A 22,670-nucleotide genomic window follows, 5' to 3' on the forward strand; every position below is an offset into this window, starting at 1 on the left:
TTAAACACACCTTGTGACCTGGCTATCTTACTTAAACATTCCTTGTGACCTGGCCTCAGAAAGAGAAACATGTACTTACAGAACTTACAAAACCTCTGGTACGTGCAAAGATTAGAGAGCAGAACAAGGGTGTCGCGGGTGGGGGGCGGGTACACATCTATCTTTGTGTCCTTTCATTTCTCCCTTCTCATAAGTAACTGGATGTCCAATCTTGGATTTCCAGAGTCTTATAATATAGCCTCACTTTCTGGGTGCAGGAGAGGCTGGTGATGGCTACGGAGGACCATTAGTTGGATGGTATCAAACCTTTCTCTGACAAATTGTAAAATTTTATTTACCACACAGGGGCCTATAGTGAATAGAAGTAGTAAAGACATTAGGGGGCCTAAAAGGGGTGCCAGAAGGGAAAACATTGAAGAGCTCCACCAATTGTTAGCGGCTGTAGTGAATTGTTGCTTTTTCATTTCTAAGCTTAGTTCGTGTAGGCGTTGGACTCTTTCCTCAACTAACCTTGACTCATTTATATAGAAACAGCATTCTTCTTTGAGGAACATACAGGTACCTCCTTTCTCAGCCGTGAGTAAGTCTAAGGCTCTGCGGTTTTGAAGGGTGACCTGTGCTAGGGAGGTGAGCTGCCGCTGAAGGGAGGCTAGGGAATAGGCGGAGTCTTCCATAGCAACAGAGAATTGTTGTAACAGCTTGTCGTTTTCTATCATGGAGTGTTGTAGGGCCCCTCCTGCTAACCCCGCTGCGACGACAGAGGTGGTTAAGGATATTCCGGCAATTAGTGGTAGAAAAACTGCTCGTCTATGTCGCGCAGTTTTAGTTGGGGCGGTCCCTGCCCAGCCTATGAACTCTGCCGGGGTTAGCAGTGTCAGTCGGGGAACTAGGGTAACAGGGATACACAACTGTCCGTCAGAGATGCTTTTGGACAGAATTTTTAACAGAGTCATATTACACCAGAAGAACACACCAGGGGGAGCATATATGGGACTATTAGGGTATGTAGCCGATTGGTTACAGAGGCTGTTGCTAAATGCTGAATAACAATAGGGGTATTTCTCTTGGTATGGGTCACGGTACAGGGCTACATCGGGTATCGTGACTATCGATGAGTTAAAACCTGTATAGTTTGTGGGAGGGGAGGATAGAGGAACAGCCGTTAATGGTGGTCTTCCTAGGGTTGCACACATAAAGCAAGAGGACAGGTCGCCTAAACCAGTGAGGTTGGCGAATGCTAGCCCTTCCCGTAATAGAGTTAGCCAGGAGAAGGGCTGCAAGTCTTGTGATAACTTGGTTTCTTGCCTGTGGATTTGTGTGTGGATTAAGGGTTGAATCTGGACTAGACTTCTCCACAGATATAAATGGCTACTGGGCCAGGTACTAGTTGATGAGTAATATACTCCCCCATGTTGTGGGGTTGTCCACCGAGAGTCCCATGGGTCTCTAATTATCCAAGTGTAAGTGACGGGAGACTCAGTTTTGTAAAAATACCACCCTTGTCGTTCTCTCCAGTATCGGACAGAGTGCGTCTTACAGTAGCTATATGGGCAACCTGCACTCTGGTGCCACCAATAATTTTTACAATTATATTCAGTTTGATCATATTCAAAACAGATCATGGGTGTTGCTGGTTGGGCAATCTGGAACCTAGTGAAATTGAGGTAAACTATAGTATTACACCCTGAGGGGGGGCAGTCTGCGCTAGCTAGCAGTTTACCCGCTTGGGGGGTTTCCCCGGGGTGAGTTTTGTTTTCATAGAGCCAGAACCTCCAGACATAGGGATTAGACGGCGCAGCAGTGAGGAGAGTCAGATGCATAAGGCATAAAAGCATAGGTAAGCTAGACATGGTTACGGCTATGGGGATGACGGCGCAGGGTTAGCTTTAAGGGATTGTTCTTAGCTTTGTCTACAGTCCATGTAACCGGTGCTCCAGACGGCTCGAGAAGGTCGGATGTTGGGTCCACTGGTTTGACGTGTGTGTAGTGGATCCACGAAGCGATGCCTTCTACTTTGAGAGCGGTGGGAGTAGTCAGGAGTACTTGCAGTGGTCCTTTCCACCTGGGTTGAAGAGTTTCTTGCCGGTGGCGCTTGACTAGGACCCAGTCTCCCGGCTGGAACGGATGAGGCGTCGGCGGAGGTCCTGCCTCGTACAGTTCTCGTAGTCTGGGCCAAATTTCCTGGTGAATTTTCTGTAAGGCTTGTAAGGAGAACAGGAGCTCAGAGACATTTTCAGTTTCAGGTTTGAGTAAGTCATCTTTTAGACTGGGGACCAGGGGTGGGGGTCTGCCATACATGATTTCATATGGTGTGAGGCCTAGTCTGTAAGGGGTATTTCGGGCCTGGAACAGAGCGTAGGGGAGAAGTACTACCCAATTAGCGCCAGTCTCCATGGTCAATTTAGTTAAGGTCTCCTTCAGAGTCTGATTCATCCTTTCTACCTGTCCTGAGCTTTGGGGCCTATAAGCACAATGTAATTTCCAATTTGCCCCCAGAATGGAAGCCAAATCCTGACTTACCTTAGCAACGAAGGCTGGTCCATTGTCTGACCCTATTTGGACGGGAAAGCCATACCTGGGGAGGATTTCTTCCAAAATTTTCTTTGCTACAACCTGAGCAGTTTCTCTCTTAGTTGGGAACGCTTCTGTCCATCCTGAAAAAGTATCTACAAAGACAAGTAAGTACTGATACCCATATTTTCCAGGCTTTATCTCAGTAAAGTCTATTTCCCAATAGATACCAGGCCTAGTTCCTCTACACCTAATTCCTGTGGCGGTCTGGGTTTGGGGGCAAGCGTTGTTTAGTTGGCAGGCTTTGCAATTTGTTGTGACATCGCTGGCCAGTTCAGCTATGCGCCTGATTCTAAACTTGGCGTGCCTGATTAAGTCCATCATTCGCCGGGCACCCAGGTGGGTTGTCCGGTGGATGTGTTCCAACACCTGCCGTCCTAATTTTTCTGGTAGGATGGTTTGGTCATTTATATCAGTCCACCACCCATTTTTAACCTGTTTTAGGGGAAGCGTGTTCATCCATTCGCGATCCTGTTCGGTATAGTCGGGAAAACATGGCAAATTTCGCGGGCCAGGATCGGGGAGCTGGAGCGCGAGGAGCTGACTGGGAGCTTTTGCTATGCTCCTTGCGGTTTGGTCGGCTAAGAAGTTGCCTCGAGCAATTGGCGTAGTTGGTTTCTGATGCCCAGGGCAATGTACAATAGCCAATTTCTTTGGTTTCCACAAAGCAGTTAATAGAGCTAGGATCTCTTGCTTGTTTTTTATTTCTTTGCCTTCGGCTGTTAATAGTCCCCTTTCTCTGTAGATGGCCCCATGTATGTGCGCAGTAGCGAAAGCATAGCGGCTATCCGTGTATACTGTTAGTTTTTTCTCTGCCCCTAGGGTGAGGGCCTGTGTAAGGGCTATCAGTTCGGCTCTTTGGGCCGATGTCCCTGGAGGCAAGGGTTCCGCCCAGATTACCTCAGTCTCTGACGTTACAGCCGCTCCTGCATACCGCTGGCCTTGGTGGACATAGCTGCTGCCATCAGTGAACCAGGTGAGTTCTGTGTCGGGGAGCAGACGATCTTGCAGGTCCTCCCGCACCCCATGCACCTGAGCCAGTATCTCAGTGCACTCATGGGACGGGGCGTCCAAGTCTGGATTTGGCAGCAGTGAAGCAGGGTTTAAAGAGGTTGGGGGCAGAAAAGTTATTCTGAGGGGGTTTAACAGCAGTCCTTGATAGTGGGTGAGCCGGGCGTTACTCATCCATCGGTCCGGAGGCTGCCGGAGGACGCCTTCAATGGCATGCGGGGTTATAACGCGCAACTCTTGCCCCATGATAAGTTTATCAGCGTCTCGGACCATTAGGGCGGTCGCCGCGATTATCCGGAGGCAGGGTGGCCAGCCAGCAGCCACTGAATCTAATTTTTTTGACAAATAGGCAACTGGCCTCTGCCAGGGGCCTAGGTACTGTGTTAACACGGCTTTTGCAACACCCTTACTTTCATCCACGTATAAGTGGAAGGGTTTGGAGACATCAGGGAGCCCCAGCGCGGGGGCTGATAACAAGGCAGTTTTGATTTGCTGAAAGGCCAGCTCAGCCTCTTCCGTCCAATTGAAGGGCTGCCGTTCCTTTGTTGCCTGGTATAGGGGCTTGGCTAACTCAGCAAATCCGGGTATCCATAACCTACAGAACCCTGCCGACCCCAGGAATTCTCTCACTTGCCGTGTTGACTGGGGTCTAGGGATGCGTAGGACTGTTTCCTTTCGGGCTTTGGTTAGCCAGCGTTGCCCCCCTTTTAATAGGTACCCCAGATAAGTTACCTCCGACTTGCAGATCTGAGCCTTTGTTGCTGAGGCTCGGTAGCCTAGCTCCCCCAGAGTCTTCAGGAGGTCCTCAGTCCCTCGAACACAAGTTTCCGGGGACCTGGCCGCTATTAAGAGATCATCAACATATTGCAAAAGAGTTATTTCAGGGTGTTGCCGCCGGTACTCACCCAGATCTTCATGAAGGGCTTCATCGAACAGAGTTGGCGAGTTCTTGAACCCTTGTGGCAGTCTGGTCCATGTTAGCTGACCGTTGATGCCCCTCTCAGGATCCGTCCATTGAAATGCAAAGAGTTCTTGACTTTTGGGAGCCAGAGGAAGGCTGAAGAAAGCGTCTTTTAGATCAAGAACGGTATACCACTGTTTTTTGGGATGTAAGGCACTCAGAAGGGTGTATGGATTGGGCACAGTGGGATGTATGTCCATGACCCTTTTATTAACTTCTCTTAAATCCTGTACTGGCCTGTAGTCCGTACTGTTGGGTTTACGAACAGGTAACAGTGGAGTATTCCAGGATGAGTGGCAAGCCCGTAGGACTCCCTGGTCTAGGAGTCGGCGGATATGGGGCGTAATTCCTTCTCTTGCCTCCAGGGGCATAGGATATTGCCGAACCCGAACGGGGTCCGTCCCTGGCTTAACTTCCACAAATATGGCAGGTCGATGTTTAGCTAGCCCCAAGCCCCCAGTTTCTGCCCACGCTTCAGGGAAACGCTGGAGCCAAGAGTCAATTCCTTGATCGGGGGGCTTTTGCTCTTGATGGAGTCGGTACTCATCTTCTAAGGTGACAGTCAGGATAGATATTGGCCTGTTTTGGGAATCAGTTATCTTGGGCCCTTCTGGCTCAAAGTGGATTTGGGCCCCCATCTTTGTCAGCAAGTCCTTCCCTAGTAGAGGGCAGGGGCTCTCTGGGATGACTAGGAAGGAATGGGAGACTTTTCCCGTTCCTAAGTCTACAGTCCTCTGGGTTGTCCAGGGGTATTTTTTGATGCCTGTGGCCCCGTGCACCCAGGATGTTTTCTTAGACATTTTTCCAATTGGTTTGGTTAGGACTGAGCGTTCCGCCCTAGTATCGACCAAGAAGCGAACTGGGGACCCCTCCACTTGCAAAGTTACCCTGGGTTCGGGGAGGGGGTCCGAACCCCGTCCTCCTTAGTCAGAGTCCTGGGTAACGAGTACGGAGGTAGGGTTAGCTGGTCTCCGTTTCTTTGGGCAGTCTTTAATCCAGTGGCCACGTTCCTTGCAATAAGCACACTGATCTTTTTCTAATCCTTGCCTAGGGCCTTGCTTTTTCTGCTTTCTGTTTTGGCCATTTCCTGCCTGGGGGAAAGCTGCTACTAAGACTTTGGTCATTTCTTTGGTTGCCTTGAACTGTTTTTCTTCTGGAGTATCCCTATTATTATAAACTCGCTGGGCCATCTGAAGGAGGTCCTGAATCTGCTTTCCCTCTAAACCTTCTAATTTCTGGAGTTTTCTTTTAATATCTGGTGTTGCCTGGTTTACAAAGGACATTACTACCGCTGCCTGATTTTCCGGTGCTTCCGGGTCCATAGGGGTAAACTGTCTGAAGGCTTCCATTAATCTCTCTAAATACACAGCGGGGCTTTCTGTCTTACCTTGTAACACAGAATATACTTTAGCCAAATTGGTGGGCTTGCGAACTGCAGCCCGGAGACCCGCCATTAGAGTCTGGCGATAAATGAGCAGTCGTCCTCTACCTTCTGCCGTGTTGTAGTCCCATCTGGGCCGGGTCAAAGGGAAAGCCGCATTAATGAGGTCAGGATTTGCAGTTGGCTGGCCGTCATCTCCTGGAACCAGTTTTCTGGCCTCAACTTGGATTCTTTCCCGCTCCTCCGTTGTGAACAGGATTCGGAGGAGCTGTTGACAGTCATCCTAGGTCGGCTGGTGAGTAAACATGACACTGTCTAACAACGAGGTTAGATCTTTGGGATTATCTGAGAACCGAGCATTTTGGGACTTCCAATTGTATAAATCACTGGTGGAAAAAGGCCAATACATGAGACGGGAGAGCCCGGTATCATCGAGCGATCCTATTTCTCTGAGAGGCAGGGCTACAGTGGAGTCAGGGAGTCAGGAAGCTTGGTCCCGCTGTACGCGGCCTCGTGTTCGGCCGGCCGGCCCCCCCAGGTTACTTTCACTCTCGGCTGCTTCCGCTTCTCGGTTTCCCTCTACGGAAGCACCACCCTGGGGGACTGGGTCCTGCGGGATAAGGTGCTGATATGGTGGGGGAAATGTGGGTTCTAACGTTAGGGGGTCCTGGCTGTCCGGCAGCACAGGGGCCGAGGGAGCAGAGGGAGTCTTTTGTCTTGTAGGTCGCGTTACTAGGACTTTGCAGGGCTCAAGGATGAATGGAGTTATCCAGGGTGGTGGGTTTTCCACAAGATCCTGCCACACTAGAATATAAGGAATTTGATCAGGATGTCCTGACTGCCCTGGCAGGAAAATCTTAGTTTTTACCTTAGTAATAATAGAGAGACAGAAAGTTCCTTCAGAGGGCCACCCTACGCCGAAAGAGGGCCACTCCGAACGGCAGAAAGTAACTAGCTTTCCCTTCTTTAGTTCTACGCTTAAGTTACGCCCCCGAGCCTTCACATCCTTAAAATTGGTAACAAGGAGTGAGAGCGGCGTGCTCTGGTTGTTGCCCATCTTTGGACTGCTTCTACAAAGAGAAGGGGGGACGAAAATGAGTGTGAAGCAGAGGGGAGTATCCGACAGGTCCGGTCCTGGAGGGGGAAGAAAAGGTTTTATGTTTCGTTTTGGGCTTACACTTAACACTTAACAATAACGGACAGACAGTAATAACGATGAGCATTCGCGAGCGCGTGTCGGACTTCCGACCTGAGTCAGACGGGGCAACCAAGGATGGAGGCCCCCAGATGGGCACTGGGGAACGTCTCCCACCAGTCCCGAGTGGCTGTCTTCTAGCGCGTCCGCCAAGACCGTGCCACTTACAGAACAGACCAATACAGATTACAGATTACGGATTTCGCGAAATTTCAGGGAGACAGACAGAGACAAAGACAGAGACAGTGACAAAGCCGGCTTACCTACAGATTAAGATCCGTTGACTTGGGGGTCTGGTGGGCTTGGGGGAAATCCCGGACGAGCCCCCATTTGTTATGCCCAGACCGTTTATTCCCCGAAGAAGACCACCAGAGTCCAGAGTCAAAGCTAAGCAGCAAGGATCTTTATTACAGGTTCGAACCTGGAGCTCTCACTTGCTCGTGAAACGAGACGGGCAGGAGAGCTCCCCTACTGAGCTCCGAACAATGTTATATAGTCTAAGGAAAGTAGGCATAGAATCATTATACAAATTAGAGGTATGATTGGCTGGAGTTTGAACAAAGCGATTTGGCAAACTATGATTGGTTCCCGCCATTTCTGATATTTCAGTACAACCCTTGAGGCAGAAGAGCAGTTTTACACAAAGGCAGTTAATTATATTGCATCAGGTTGCACGACCAGTTTATGGCTATCTTGCTTAAACACACCTTGTGACCTGGCTATCTTACTTAAACATTCCTTGTGACCTGGCCTCAGAAAGAGAAACATGTACTTACAGAACTTACAAAACCTCTGGTACGTGCAAAGATTAGAGAGCAGAACAAGGGTGTCGCGGGTGGGGGGCGGGTACACATCTATCTTTGTGTCCTTTCAGTGCCTGGCTTCTAATATTCTTTAAATACTTTGAGAACCAGAAAATTGAGGCATTGCTTTATGATAAAAGAAAAATCTACTAAGAAAATGATAAGTCTCCAATCTCATCTGACCACATTCCCTGACTTGTTCGTTACATGTCAACCACACCCTCTTTTGTTTTCTTTTGTTTCTCAGAGACACTTCGTTTCTTACCATCTCCAGACTTATGCTCTTGCTGTTCCCACAGCTTAGAATGGTCTGCTTCCAGATTTGAGAGTGGCTGCCTCCTTTGCAACATTCAGATCTCACCTCTAATGTCACCTATTCAAAAATGTTTTCTGTGACTAGCTATCTGAAGTAGCCCTACACATACTCAGTCACTCCTGGTCACATTATTTACTTTTATTTACTTTACAGTACTCAACATCATCTAAAATTACCATATTTATATATTCCTTCATCTCTCTACCCCCACCATAATGAGAACTCTCTTAGTGCTGGAAACTTGTTGATCTCATTCATTGTCATAATCACCCGTATTTCAACTAGTCTCTGATATACAGTAGGTGCTCAATAAATATTATTGAATAACTCTGAGGGCCAGGCGCGGTGGCTCAAGCCTGTAATCCCAGCACTTTGGGAGGCCGAGACGGGCGGATCACGAGGTCAGGAGATCGAGACCATCCTGGCTAACACGGTGAAACCCCGTCTCTACTAAAAAATACAAAAAACTAGCCAGGCGCGGTGGCGGGCGCCTGTAGTCCCAGCCACTCGGGAGGCTGAGGCAGGAGAATGGTGGGAACCTGGGAGGCGGAGCTTGCAGTGAGCCGAGATCTGGCCACTGCACTCCAGCCTGGGCGACAGAGCGAGATTCCGTCTCAAAAAAAAAAAAAGAATGAATAACTATGAAATAAAAATTTATCGGCCTGGCGTGGTGGCTCATGCCTGTAATCCTAGCACTTTGGAAGGCCGAGGCTGGCGGATCACTCGAGGTCAGGAGTTCAAAACCAGCCTGGCCAACTTGGTGAAACCCAATCTCTACTAAAAATCCAAGAAAATTAGCTGAACGTGTTGGCAGGCGCCTATAGTCCCAGCTACTTGGGAGACTGAGGCAGGAGAATTGCTCGAACCTGGGAGGCAGATGTTGTAGTGAGCTGAGATGGCATCACTGCAATCCAGCCTGGGTGACACAGTGAAACTCCATCTCAAAATAAATAAATAAATAAAAATAAAGTGTATAATTTAGTAGGGCTTGATACCTTACATTACTCATGGGACATTTAATATATATATATTTTTTGAGATGGAGTTTCCCTCTTGTTGCTCAGGCTGGAGTGCAATGGTGCGATTTCAGCTCACTGTAACCTCCACCTCCCAGCTTCATGCGATTCTCCTGCCTTAGCCTCCCGAGTAGCTGGGATTACAGGCATAATCCATCCTTCCTTCCTTCCTTCCTTCCTTCCTTCCTTCCTTCCTTCCTTCCTTCCTTCTTTCCTTCTTTCCTTCCTTCCTTCCTTCCATCCGTCTTTCCTTCCTTCCTTCCTTCTCTCTCTCTCTTTCTCTCTCTCTCTCTCTTTCTTTCTCTCTCTCTCTTTCTTTCTTTCTTGATGGATTCTCACTCTGTCACACAGGCTGGAGTGCAGTGGTGCGATCTCAGCTCACCACAACCTTCACCTCCCAGTCTCAAGCCATTCTCCTGCTTCAGCCTCCCAAGTACAGGCGCCCACCACCATGCCTGGCTAATTTTTGTATTTTTAGTAGAAATGGGGTTTCACCACACTGTCCAGGCTGGTTTCAAACTCCTGACCTCTCGGTCCTCCCACTTCCACCTCCCAAAGTACTGGGATTACATGTGTGAGTCACTGTGCCTGGCCCTCAAGTACCATATTTTTTTATTTTTTTGAGACATAGTTTTGCTCGTGTTGTCCAGGCTGGAGTACAATGGCACGATCTGATCTTGGCTCACTGCAAACTCCGCCTCCCGGGTTCAACTGATTCTGCTGCCTCAGCCTCCCAAGTAGCTGGGACTACAGGCGCCCACCAACACGCCCAGCTAATTTTTTGTATTTTTAGTAGAGATGGAGTTTCACCGTGTTAGCCAGGATGGTCTTGATCTCCTGACCTCATGATCTACCCGTCGTGGCCTCCCAAAGTGCTGGGATTACAGTCGTGAGCCATTGTGCCCGGCCACCTGTTATGATTCTAAGAAGCAACCACTGGCATTATGTGCACTTTACACTTACAGAAACCGAAACATACTAATGTCAAACTGTAAATTATGAGTGATTATTATTATTACTTTTTAAAATGGAGGGATGGGTGTGAGGATGTGGTGGCTAACGTCCATAATCCCAGTGTTTGGGAGGCCAAGGCAGGAGGATCACTTGAAACCAGGAGTTCCAGATGACCCAACATAGCCAAATCCTGTCTCTACAACACAAAACAAAACAAAACTAAACTAAGCAGGGCATGGTGGTGCGTGCCTGTACTCCAAGCTCCTTAGGAGGCTAAGGCAGGAGGATCTTTTGAGCCCAGAGATTAGAGGCTGCAGTGAGCTATGATTGCTCTACTGCACTCCAACCTGGGCGCTGGAGTGAGACTCTGTCTCAGAAATAAATAAATAAATAAATAAATAAATAAATAAATAAATAGGAAAGAAAAAGGAAAGAGAAAAGAAAAAAAGGAAATATGAAACCATTGGTTGGATGCACTGGCTCACGCCTATAATCCCAGCACTTTGGGAGGCCGAGGCAGGCAGATCACCTGAAATCAGGAGTTAAAGACTAGCCTGACCAATGTGGTGAAACCCTGTCTCTACAAAAAAACAAAAATTAGCCAGGCATGATGGCGGGTGCCTGTAATCCCAGCTACTCAGGAGGCTGAGGCAGGAGAATCGCTTGAACCCGGGAGGCGGAGGTTTCAGTGAGCCAAATCATGCCATTGCACTCCAGCCTGGGTAACTGAGTGAGACTCTGACTCCAAAAAAAGAGGAAACTATTGGTTACATAACTAGTGGGTGGAAATAGGAGGAAATAGAATCCAAATTCAGGTTGTTTGACTCCATGACTGAAACATAAAAGAATTTGAAAAAAGTCTAAGGAACAATTGAATTTTGAGATTCCTGGGCCTTTAACGTCAATGCAAGCTAACCTATTAAGTGCTGGAAATGCCTTCTGTCTTTATCCGGGAGGTTGTACATAAGTAAACATTCATTAAGACATTTATAGGCCAGGCACGGTGGCTTACGCCTGTAATCCCAGCACTTTGGGAGGCTGAGGCAGGCAGATCACAAGGTCAGGAGTTCAAGACCAGCCTGGCCAACATGGGGAAATCCCATCTCTACTTAAAAAATACAAAAATTAGCCGGGCATGGTGGTGTGCACCAGTAATCCCAGCTACTAGGAGGCTGAGGCAAGAGAATTGCTTGAACCCAGGAGGTGGAGGTTGCAGTGAGCATAGATCAGGCCACTGCACTCCAGCCTGGGTGACAAGTGAGGCTCTGTTTCAAAACAAAGATATTTACTTGAGGTTTGTTCACCATATAGAAGTTGTTTCTCAATTCAAATTTAAGAAAACAACTAGTACCATTAGCAAATGATGCTTTCTTTTCATTTCCTTTTTTTTTTTTTTTTTTTTTTAGACATAGTTTTATTCTGTTGCCCAGGCTGGAAGTGCAATGGTACACTCTCTATTCACTGCAGCCTTTGCATCCTAAATTCAAGTGATTTTCCTGCCTCAGCCTCCTGAGTAGCTGGGATTACAGGTGACCGCCATCATGCTCAGCTAATTTTTGTATTTTTAGTAGAGATGGGGTTTCACCATGTTGGCCAGGCTGGTCTCGAGCCCCTGACTTCAGGTGATCTGCCTGTCTTAGGGCTGCCACAGTGCTGGAATTACAGGCCTGAGCCACCGTGCTCGGCCTAGCAAATGCTTTCTTGAAACTGAATTTCCTGAACATTACACTATGTGCCCTAGCTTTGAACTCTGGTTTGTTGTTGTTGTTGTTGTTGTTTTGTGCTTTTTTTTTGAGATGGAGTCTTGCTCTGTTGCTCAGGCTGGAGTGCAGTGGTGTCCTCTGGGCTCACTGCAACCTCTGCCTCCCAGATTCAAGCAATTCTCTCCCTCAGCCTCCCGAGTAGCTGGGATTACAGGCGGCTGCCACCATGCCCGACTAATTTTTGTATTTTCAGTAGAAATGGGGTTTCACCACCTTGGCCAGGCTAGTCTTGAATTCCTGACCTCCTGATCCACCCACCTTGGCCTCCCAAAGTGCTGGGATTACAGGCAGGAGCCACCGCACCTGGCTGAACTCTTTCTTTTACATAATTAAACTTATTTGCTCCTGGTGGCTGGGACCTCTTGCTCCCTCTTCCTCCAACTCCCTCTTCCTCCAACTGAAATACTCTGATGTCCTGCAATAGTCTAGGTATACTATTTATTTATTTTTGTAAAAAGCTTTTAATACTGGTCAATTGCAGTAGTGAGAAGGTGGAAAATTGTAGAACAAGGAGTTTGATCTGTAACTGACCCTGAACAATCAATTGGGATAACTCACTACCTAGATAATTCACTCTTTGGACGCTGTATTAGGGTCAAGAGCTTTATTTTATCCCACATCAGCTAACTGGAGCAACAGCTAAGGTCAAGATAAGAGAATTGTCATAGGTGCTGGACTTTTCTCTCCCCAACATCATCATCACTTCACCTTCCTCAACTCCACCCACATGTTCTTCTTCCTCTTTCTCTAACACTTACTGAGAAATTGAGGAGGCGATTCTCTTCTGGCCAACAATATTATACTGTTCCAGAGCAACGTTCTATGTTTGCTAAACTTTGAAAGGCATTCTTAGATATTCCTCCTCTCCCTGCAGGCTCTAGGGGTGAAAAAGAAATCCCTTTTTACAGTAGGTCAAAGATCCCCTGAGGGTAGGGTGGGAAAGAGGAAGTCATAAATACGCTGGCAACAATAGTGTTGGTCAAGGTCAGGACTATTTTTTTTTTCCTCCTATTTTTCAGGAGCCAAAACCAGTCAGGACTATTTTTGACAATTCGGTTTGATGGTTTAGTCTTCTGAACCCTCCAGTAGACCTTAGAACTTGGTATACACAGTAATTCCGTCCTTGAATATTAAAAGCCTTTAGTTAGAGTAAGATCTGACAAATTCAAAGCTGAGCCATGAGTCAGAAATTGTTTTTCCCAGCACCATAGGAAAAAAAAATTTTAATAAAAAAATTTTTTTAAAGAAATCCTTTTTTTTTTTTGGGACGTAATTTCGCTCTTGTTGCCCAGGCTGGAGTGCAATGATGCCCTGGGACCCCGACTGCTTGTTACAGGCTGTTTATATAGGCAAACACAAGTTCAAACACAGCTTATGGTGCGAAATTCAAACAAAGCTTAAGACGCAAAATGATTGGGTCTAGCTATGGCCTGAGCAAGGTGTCTTATGCTAATTGGTTAGAGCAGGACCTTATGAGGTTTTTTCCTGGAGTTGTTGATTCCGGGAACTTCGAGGCAGGGTGGGACCCCCGGAATTGGCAGGGTGGGACCCCATGAGGTTGTTTCCCGGAATTGGCAGGGTGGGACCCTATCAGGGTGGGTCCCTATCGAGGCAGGGTGGGACCCTATCCAGAGCCACCTGGTGTTAATTTTTTCTATATGAGGCCTAGTTTCTAAGTTTTATGAGGCCTAGTTTCACTATCTGCCTGAAGCATGACGTATCTAGTTCCACTCACCGGCTCCTTGATACCCCTATGGTTAATCTTCTCCCCAGTGGTGGTCTGAGAAGAAAAAAGATTACGCCCAATTTGACTTCCTTGCTTCGCACCCAGCAATACTTTGACTCTCAACAGTTGGAGTCTTTCCATTGTGAACAAAAGTCAGCTTGTGTGGGAGCAAAGCCAGCTGCTTTGGGTGCAGACCTAGGAGCAGAGTGCAGAGGAGAATGAGTCAAAGAGTTGTGTCTTCAAAAATTACATAATCGGGATTTGCTAAGAGTTTACTTTATGGTGTGGGAGATTGGAAAAGAGGAAGAAATCTTAGGTTTTTTGAATGTTGGGTTTGGGAATAGGAAGGAAAATCGAAACCTGTAGACTTTGTCCATGAATGTTAGTGCTGGAACCCCACTCTAAAAACTTTGTTCATTTGGAAAACACCTCCCTGTTTTAATTTAATTTAATTTAATGTAACTTAATTTAGGAGAGCTAAGTAATTAAACATGAGGCCAAAGTACATAAGAAAGTGGCAGTCTTTTATTGCAAATATGCACACACTCTCCGACGAGGTTCTCTGGTCCTCAGGTGTGGGGGGCCAGGGAAGTCGCGCCTGCGCTCTCGGGTGATGTTCTCCGGTCCACAAATGCAGGGCCGAAGAAGTCACACCGGCTACTGCCGGCTGCGGACCTTTAAGCATTGGTACTGGAAGGGGGAGGGCAGTGGGCGGGATAAGGGCATGATAGGGGCATCTCCATAGGTGTTGCCAGGTAAGTTTCGATCTCTTCGGATTGACATCACCTGGTGCATGCTCGGTTGATCTGCATCTTCCCGCGTGGGAAAGTTGGTGAGGAAGAACCCGGAAGCAACATGGATTGTGCCTTCTTGTTCACCTTCCTCCATTTTGTCCCTTCTCCCTCACCCAAACACTCCCTTCGCCCAGAAACACACACACACACACACGATGGGCACTGAGTAGTCTTGAAAGACATGACAATATCACCAGACCTGAGAAGAAGCTAAAGAGCCAGAGGGAAAAAGTCAGAAGTCGACCACCTGGGAGGAGGGATAGACAAGAGACCAAACTAAAGGAAACTAAGGCAGGGGCTGAAAACAAGTACCATTTTCTTTTTTTTTTTTTTTTGAGATGGAGTCTCGCTCTGTCGCCCATGCTGGAGTGCAGTGACGCGATCTTGGCTCACTGCAAGCTCTGCCTCCTGGGTTCAGGCCATTCTCCTGCCTCAACCTCCTGAGTTGCTGGGACTACAGGCACCCGCCACCACACCCGGCTAATTTTTTGTATTTTTAGTAGAGATGGGGTTTCACCGTGTTAGCCAGGATGGTCTCGATCTCCTGACCTCGTGATCCGGCCGCCTCGGCCTCCCAAAGTGCTGGGATTACAGCCGTGAGCCACCGCGCCCGGCACAAGTACCATTTTCAACATTAACTGATACCTTGGCTTCATACCATGATGCTATGTTGTGTTTTACTATGACCTCAAAGTGAATGAAAGAGGAAAATGGAGCTAGTTGAAATTTCTGGCCAAACTAGACAGATTTTGAGACACTAAGTTATCTCAAATCAAGAAATCGCCCTAATGAGAATTTCAGTAACCTCAGATATTGAAGGTACATGCATCCCCACCCCCACCCCCACCCCCTTTTTGAGACATAGTCCCGCTCTGTAGCCCAGGCTGGAGTGCAGTGGTGCGATATCGGCTCATCACAACCTCTGCCTCCCAGGTTCAAGGGATTCTCCCGCCTCAGCTTCCGGAGTAGCTGGGACTGCAGGCGCCCACCACCACGCTGGGCTAATTTTTGTATTTTTAGTAGAGACGGGGTTTCGCCATGTTGTACAGGCTGGTTTCGAACTCCTGACCTCAGGTGATCCACCCGCCATGGCCTCCCAAAGTGCTGGGATTACAGGGGTGAGCCACCGCGCCCGGCCTTTTTCTTTATTTTTAAAGTTTTATCGCATTCCTGTTGAACCATTCCTGATTTAAAAGTTGGAAACGTGATGAACCTGGAAGTATTTATTGCTGGGTTTGTCTTCAGGTTCTGTTACCCGGTTTTCTAGTTCCCGACCTCGTCTGGGTTACTCCACAGTTACTTTTGCATTACAATGGCCTTGGTGAGACTGGCAGACGGGATTAACTGAGAATTCACAAGGGTGGGCCGGTGGGGGTGTGCCCACCAGGAGGGGTGGGTCTAAGGGTGATAGAGCCTTCATTATAAATCTAGAGACTCCAGGATTTTAACGTTCTGCTGGACTGAGCTGGTTGTCTCCTGTTACTGTGTAGGCGACTCTCTTTATCCCAACTTCTTGATACTTCTGCTTCTGGAGGTCATATTTCTCTAACATCTTCCAGAAAAGTCTTGAAGCTGCCTTAACCTTTTTTCCAGTCTACCTCTTAAATTTTTTTCTCCTCTTCCTCAATACTAACAGGAGTGTGGATCCAGCTTGTCCCCAAAGCTTGCCTTGCTTGGAAGCATCCGACGGTAAAGAATCTTCACCTATGCCTGTGATTTGTGGGCCTGAAGAAAACCATCCATCCTTGCAAATGTCTTCTGCTGAGATGCCTCACACGGAGACTGGTAAGAAAAAAATTTATCCTTGAAAGGCCAAGTTACTTAAGGGAAAAGAGAAGGAGAGAGGGTTGAGGGATCATTTCCCTCTTGAGCAATGATAGACCATTATTATAAGCAAGTGTTATTATCAACTAATCCTCTGGAAACCCCTCTTTCAATTGTAACTTGGTGGCACCTGCCCTTTGACCATGTCCCAAGTCTCAGGAGTGTGCACTGAGTTGAAGGACACAGAATTTGGCAGTTGAACAGTATGTAGTAAATTTGAGAACCTATGGGCTTAGGCATGGTGGAAACAAAAAAGTATCATTATAGTTAAATGAAGGTGATGCGTACACCTTCTCATAGCACTGGACACGCAGCTATAGAAGATGTTACTGCTAATTAACCAGAAGACCTAACATCATAGCTCAGGGACGAGCATGATGTTTTTGTTTTGCCAAAAATGGCATGGCAGATCACAATGAGATTTCTGTAATTAATATATAATTTGTGTAATTCTTTCTACGTCACTAACGGCTGGCTCTTCTCCATTCTCTGGGTTTGTGGATGTTACTGGGCAGCTCTGAGTTTGGGAGCACCTCCCATGTTGACTTCTAAGTCCTGGGAAGTGTTGACCCAACTTTACGGTAAAGATAATTCTAGAAAGTTTAATCTACTGACAGTCAAACAGAACGTAGCTAGAAGTCCAGTTTGCCTCCAAAACCTGTGCTAGTACTCAGGCTTCTGACTGGCAGCTGCAAGGAGTGAGGGATACTTGGGATACTCATTAAGCCGCTACCACTTTTTTGAAAAATCAATTTTTCAGTAGTTTTCAAAAACTTAAGAATGAACCAACTTTACCAAGAATGCCATTGGTAACACTGACACTGTAAAATAGCTTAAAAAGTGCATTTATATTTTGACTACTGTTGTAAAGAGTAGGTTGTGGAAAAGGAATAAGTAAACACGATTGCTATATTTGAACCTTAGATTTGAATATCACCCTGCTTTTCTCTTTTTGAGAATCACGGACTCGCTCTGTCACCCAGGCTGGAGTGCAATGGTATGACCATGGATCACTGCAGCCTCTACCCTGGGCTCAAGTGATCCTCTTGCCTCAGCCTCCCAAGTACTAGGATGAGAGGCGTGTGTCACTATACCCAGCTAATTTAAAAATTCTTTTTGTAGAGACAGCGTCTCACTTTGTAGATGGTCTTGAACTCCTGACCTCAAGCGATCCTCCACCCTCAGCTTCCCAAGTCACTGGGATTACAGGCATTGACCCACCCCGTGTTGCTATTCACCCAGTTTTTCAAAACTTTGCATTAATGTTCTTGTCTTTATAATTTTTTTCTTTTTTTTTTGAGACAAGGTCTTACTGTTGCCCAGGCTGGAGTGCAGTGGCGTGATCTCGGCTCACTGCGACCTCCGCCTCCCAGATTCAAGTGATTCTCCTGTCTCAGTCTCTCGAGTAGCATGGATTACAGGCACATGCCACCACGCCCGGCTAATTTTTGTATTTTTTAGTAGGGACGTGGTTTCGCTATGTTGGCCAGGCTGGTCTCAAACTCCTTACCCCAACTGATCCATCTGCCTCGGCCTCCCAAAGTGCTGGAATTACAGGCATGAGCCACCGTGCCTGGCCACCTTTATAATTTCAGATGTTAAAAATAACAGTGCTGGGTTTGGGAATGAGCAAGTGGGCGTGTTTTCTTTAGCACACATCAAGTGACAGTTTATATAGCTAGCTAATATTTAGGATTTTCCCCAATTCTAATCATTAGTTGAAAGGCTTCCTCTGCTTTTCAGAGCTCCTTGCAAGAGATTGTGAATTTTGCTGTTTTAGAGCCTGTCCATTTGTTCTGTGACTACAGGTTAGAATTGAGAGATAAACACTGGGAAAACTAGGTATTCATTTCTAGTTACAAAATCAGTATATGCCAGGCCCTATGTTAGAGAATTTCAGTTGGTTACCTCATTTAAATAAATAAATAAAAATTTTTGGAGATGAGGTCAGAGCTGGTAAACGGAAGGCCTGGATGGAAACAGAAACTTATCTAAATTCACATATCATGCTGGTCGTAGCATTAAGAACTGGGCAGTCAGTCACTGGGTTTTTATTTTTTTGAGACAGAGTCTCACTCTGTCACCCAGGCTAGAGTGCAGTGGCAAGATCTCGGCTCACTGCAATCACCGCCTCCCGGGTTCAAGTGATTCTTCTGCCTCAGCCTCCCCAGTAGTTGGGATTACAGGCATGTGCCACCACTCCTGGCTAATTTTTGTAATTTTTAGTCGACATGGGGTTTCACCATGTTGGCACACTGGTCTTGAACTCTTGATCTCAAGTGATCTGCCCACCTTGGCCTCCCAACGTGTTGGGATTACAGGCGTGAGCCATCACACGTGGCTGAGGTGCTGGTTTTATAGAATCCCCAGAATCATGTCATTTAAGCAATCATGTAGGTGTTGATGAAGACCATAAACAGAGAGTGATTTAGGGTGAGATACAATAGGTGAAAATTGGTGGATCTCTATTCTGACCTATTAACACCCAGTGTAGGGGCTTTTGAGCATCAGTTTAAAGTAAAAAGTGGTAGCGCCGGCCCGGTGCGGTGGCTCACGCCTGTAATCTCAGCACTTTGGGAGGCCGTGGCAGGTGGATCACGAGGTCAGGAGTTCGAGACCAGCCTGACCAACATTGAGAAACCCTGTCTCTACTAAAAATACAAAATTAGCCAGGCGTGATGGTGCATGCCTGTAATCCCAGCCCCTCCGGAGGCTGAAGCAGGAGAATTGCTTGAACCTGGGAGGTGGAGGTTGTGGTGAGCAGAGATTGTGCCATTGCACTTCAGCCTGGGCAACAAGAGCGAAACTCCATCTTAAAAAAAAAAAAAAGTGGTATTGCCGCTTAGCAATGCATTGGCCACCGTTGTAGATCTCTCCCAACGCAGTCTATTATATACAAAATGGAGATACTGATAAGACTTCTTGGATTAATACTGTATAAAGCTTGCAAAAGTGCCAGGGCTGGTTAAGAAGTTGCTTCTTATTACTTAGATCTGGGTTTCTGGGAATTATCAAAGTACTTTGAAAACACTTTTTTTAACAGGATATTTTAATATTTGAAAAAAGTTTTAGACAAAAGTGTCCTTTTATTTGTTCCCAACAGTCTCTCCTCTTCCTTCCTCCATGGATCTTCTTATTCAGGACAGCCCCGATTCTTCCACCAGTCCCAAAGGCAAACAACCTACTGCTGCAGAGAATAGTGCCACAAAAAAGGAAGACAAGGTCCCGGTCAAGAAACAGAAGGCCAGAACTGTGTTCTCTTCCGCCCAGCTGTGTGTACTCAATGATAGATTTCAGAGACAGAAATACCTCAGCCTCCAGCAGATGCAAGAACTTTCCAACATCCTGAACCTCAGCTACAAACAGGTAGGCTTGTTTTGTTGTTGCAATGAGGTGAACAAAAATTAGACTGATTTGTATGGCTAAGATCTCTGTGGATGCACATAGATAGATGTGTGTTCTATGTGTCAGCACATCGCCTTCTGCAAATAATTTAAGTATGACGATGAAATGCTTTTGTAACTTTCTTCACCTCTTTCTTTCCTTAAATATTCTATTATGTGAATGTGTCATTTAACCACTTTCCTGCACAGACCAATATTGTGAAAATCTTTCCAACGTTTCCTTAAGAAAAAAAGAAGTATATAACTCCACTTTCCAGGTTAGGAGGAGAATCCCTAACTCACACTTGTTCTCATTAAAATACAAACTTTTTTTTTCCTTTTTTTTCTTTCTGCCAGCAACCTCCAGCTTGTTTTGTTTTTATCTGTGTGCATTTGCTTACTAATAAGTCTCATCATTGTTCATTATTTATTGGCCATTTTCTTTCATTAATTGGCTTATCCTCTTCCAGCCTTTATTTCCTTTTTTTCTCTTGTTTATTTTTGAGATGGAGTCTCATTCTGTCACCCAGACTGGAGTGCAGTGGCCTCATAATGAGACATCATAATGACATTAGCATTACTTTGGCTGGTTTAAGTACAAATGAATGAAACCTCCACCTCCTGGGTTCAAGGGATTCTCCTGCCTCAGCCTCCCAAGTAGCTGGGATTACAGGTGTCCGCCACGACCTGGCTAATTTTACTGTATTTTTTAGTAGAAATGGGGCTTCACCATGTTGGCCAGGCTGGTTTTCAACTCCTGACCTCAAGTGATCCACCTGCCTCGGCCTCCTAAAGTGCTAGGATTACAGGCGTGAGCCACTACACTTGGCCCTTGCCTTTATTTTCTATCCAAAATGTTCATTTCTCTCTTTTTTTCTGAAACACTCTGGTTCTGTTGTCGCCCAGCTGGAGTGCAGTGATGCAATCTCAGCTCACTGCAACCTTAACTTCTCAGGTGCAAGCGATCCTCCCACCTCAGCCTCCTGAGAAGCTGGGACCACAGACGTGCAGCATTACACCTAGCTAATTTTTTGTATTTTTGTAGAGATGGTGTTTCCTCATGTTGGCCATCCTGTACCGAACTCCTGGGCTCAAGCAATCTGCCCGCCTTGGCCTTCCAAAGTGTTGGGATTACAGGTGTGAGACATGGCGCCTAGCCAGGAATAAAAGTTAGCAATATACTTTGATTCAAAATACATCTGTATTACTAATATTTTACAATTTCTGTCATTTTTCCCTGCAGGTGAAGACCTGGTTCCAGAACCAGAGAATGAAATCTAAGAGGTGGCAGAAAAACAACTGGCCAAAGAATAGCAATGGTGTGACTTAGGTAACAGGAAACTTTATTCTGTTCTTTCCTTTCAGTGATCCTTCAATCTTGTCCATCTCTGAAACACAACTCCAGTCACAGACAGTTCTGGTTGCCCTTGTACCCTTTCTGTTAATCCCTCCTTCTCTTTCAGAAGGCCTCAGCACCTACCTACCCCAGCCTCTACTCTTCCTGCCACCAGGGATGCCTGGTGAACCCGACTGGGAACCTTCCGACATGGAGCAACCAGACCTGGAACAATTCATCCTGGAGCAACCAGACCCAGAACATCCAGTCCTGGAGCAACCACTCCTGGAACGCTCAGACCTGGTGCACCCAGTCCTGGAACAATCAGGCCTGGAACAGTCCCTTCCTATGTATAACTGTGGAGAGGAATCTCTGCAGTTCTGCTTGCAGTTCCAGCCAAATTCTCCTGCCAGTGACTTGGAAGCTGCTGGGGAAGGCCTTAATGTAATACAGTAGCCGACTAGGTATTGTAGTACTCCACAAACCGTGGATTTATTCCTAAACTACTCCATGAACATGCAACCTGAAGTTGTGTGAAGATGAGTGAAATTGATATTACTCAATTTCAGTCTGGGCACTTGCTGAACCTTCTCCCCCCCTCCCCTCCCTGATATAATTTTTCTTGTTTGGAAACCACATGGGCTGGGTTCCACTATGCCTATCCAGCCTAATCAGAGAGGTTTCTTTCTTTCTTTTTTTTTTTTTTTCCTATTGGATCTTCCTGGAAAAAAGGCATTTTAATAGCCTTGGCTGCTAAAGACAACTTGATACTAGCTGTCTCTGGCTATAGATAACTAGATCTAATACTAGTTTGGGTACTTTTAGGGTTTAGAATCTAACCTCAAGAATAAGGAAAAAAAAAAAAAATAAGAAATGAAAGTACAAATTGGTGTGATGAAAATATATTCCTATTGTTTGGAATTGGGAGGCTTTGCTTATTTTTTAAAAAACTCTACTGAGGCCGGGCGCGGTGGCTCATTCCTGTAATCCCAGCTCTTTGGGAGGCCAAGGGAGGTAGATCACCTCTGGTTAGGAGTTCGAGACCAGTCTGGCCAACATGGTGAAACCCTGTCTCTACTAAAATACAAAGATTAGCTGGGCGTGGTGGCAGGCGCCTGTAATCCCAGCTACTTAGGAGGCTGAGCCCAGATGGTGCCACAGGAATCCAGCCCGGATGACAGAGCCAGATCCATGTCAAAATAAAATAAAATAAAACCTTATTGAGGCGAAGGGTGAAGGGTTAAGCTGTAACATACTTCATTGATTTCCTCAGCCCTTTTTGGCTCTGTTTTACTATAGCCCCTATTTTGTTGATTATGCTAATATTTGTGGAAAGAGGTCTTGTGTTTGCTGCATTATGACATCAGTACTACTTTGGCTGGTTTAAGTACTAAGGAATAAAACAACCATTTTTCCTTTAGTTGACTTTGGCCTGAATTCTCCTAGTGTTTCAATCAGTAAAAATACAGCTTAAACAAAAATCTTTGTTAAATTTTTGGTTGGGGTGAGGGAGTAAATTAGCTGAGAAGACGGTATCTTAGAAGTAAAGAGAAAAAGCTGAACGTGGAGGCCCATGGTAGTCCCAGCTACTCGGGAGGCAGGAATATCGCTTGAGTCCTGGAGGGCTCACTCCAGC

The 22,670-nt window shown here is 46.4% G+C and overlaps 1 pseudogene across 1 annotated transcript in view; it reads left to right on the forward strand.

Moving 5' to 3' along the window:
- Positions 1-22,414, forward strand: part of LOC123571178 (homeobox protein NANOG-like) — a 48,248-nt pseudogene extending 25,834 nt beyond the window's left edge. Inside the window, exons 2-5 of the transcript XR_010584097.2 lie at positions 16,128-16,276; positions 19,419-19,681; positions 20,942-21,028; positions 21,162-22,414. The product of XR_010584097.2 is annotated as a homeobox protein NANOG-like (transcript). The remainder of the gene's footprint in view (positions 1-16,127; positions 16,277-19,418; positions 19,682-20,941; positions 21,029-21,161) is intronic.
- Positions 22,415-22,670: the final 256 nt, after the last annotated feature.

This window comes from Macaca fascicularis, chromosome X (genome assembly GCF_037993035.2).
Source record: "Macaca fascicularis isolate 582-1 chromosome X, T2T-MFA8v1.1".
Taxonomy (NCBI): Eukaryota; Metazoa; Chordata; class Mammalia; order Primates; family Cercopithecidae; genus Macaca; species Macaca fascicularis.